The 1157-nt window shown below is 48.5% G+C and overlaps 1 long non-coding RNA gene across 1 annotated transcript; it reads left to right on the top strand.

The window, feature by feature from the left end:
- Window positions 1-432: 432 nt before the first annotated feature.
- On the top strand, window positions 433-840 carry LOC142570952 (uncharacterized). Its single transcript, XR_012825723.1, has 2 exons — window positions 433-535; window positions 633-840. It is a non-coding gene; the product is annotated as an uncharacterized LOC142570952 (long non-coding RNA).
- The last annotated feature ends 317 nt before the right edge of the window (window positions 841-1157 follow it).

Raw genomic sequence — 1157 nt, 5'->3', positions numbered from 1 at the left:
TTCTCTTTGATGAAGCCACGATCAAGTCGACTCGATGATCAATCGCCACAACACACCAAGGAAGGAAGACAGCCCACGACAGCCCTCTATTACCAAGTTGAGAACTCATAAATAACGTAGTCTTGGCGCCCGTCGCGGGGTGACGCCACCAGCGCGCCGGCGGCTCGCTTCCCAAACTTAGCGCGCTCGCGGTGCGCGCTTAAAAATAACGGCGTGCACCTTCGTGCAAAGCGTGGAGCTTGACCTTGGTGGCGGCATCCTCCCAGACAGGCCCTCCCGGGACGACCAAAGACGTCTGGAGGAGGAGAGATGATGTGTTACCAGAACCAATTGGCTGCGAGCCTCAACAGCTGCGCACCGCTCTGCGGCGGGCCGAGGAACTGTTTCTTGGGCTCGGCGCTTTCAAAGTTAGCGCTTAAAAATAAACTCCATCGGAGGGCTATCCCCGCGAAAATGCTTCACGACTGTTCCCCTGAGCAGACTCAACGTGTTTTTCTTCCTTTCGGCACCTCTGTGCGAACTTTAGACTTCGCAGGTATTTATATGTAGCCTTTACTTTTGCAATTGTCGTTATTAGTTTATGTGTTAAAACAGCGGCCTTTTTTTTTTAATTTTCTTCCACGGTGGCGCAGCTGCAGACCTGTGGCGAATCAACAGCGCAAGGACAGATGGTGTGCAGTTTGACGCGCTCACGGTGCGGGTATCGCACTAAAACTGCAGAAATATGCGCGATCGAAAGTCGGAATTGTGCATATTGTCGGCTCCTAATTTCCACTAATCCTACAAGACGCATTTCCAGGCAGAAGAAAAACTTGACCATGAGCAATTTGAGCTGACGAAGGTACTTGTGTCTCTTATGCTTCCTTTTTGTACTACAGGCAGACGTTGCCAAAATAACTGTTGAATGGGCCTTACAAATTACCCAAACTTTGAAAAAAAGCCGGTTATCGACGGTTGGGAAAACATTAGCAGATCACGAGCTGAACTGCACCCAGAGGGTGTTTCTGGTACATAAATTGCGCTTCTTTTTTGTATAGATTGTTACAAACAAGTGAGAGCTGCTGCATACATATTTTATGCGAATTATCGACAATTCATGCAAAAATTTCGTGCTAACATCCTGAAGTGTTAGCATTCCGGAAAGTGCAAATGAGACG

The sequence above is a fragment of the Dermacentor variabilis genome, chromosome 1, assembly GCF_050947875.1.
Source record: "Dermacentor variabilis isolate Ectoservices chromosome 1, ASM5094787v1, whole genome shotgun sequence".
NCBI classification, from domain to species: Eukaryota; Metazoa; Arthropoda; class Arachnida; order Ixodida; family Ixodidae; genus Dermacentor; species Dermacentor variabilis.
The sequence above is the reverse complement of the archived record's forward strand: the minus strand, read 5'-3'. Positions and strand labels throughout refer to the sequence as shown.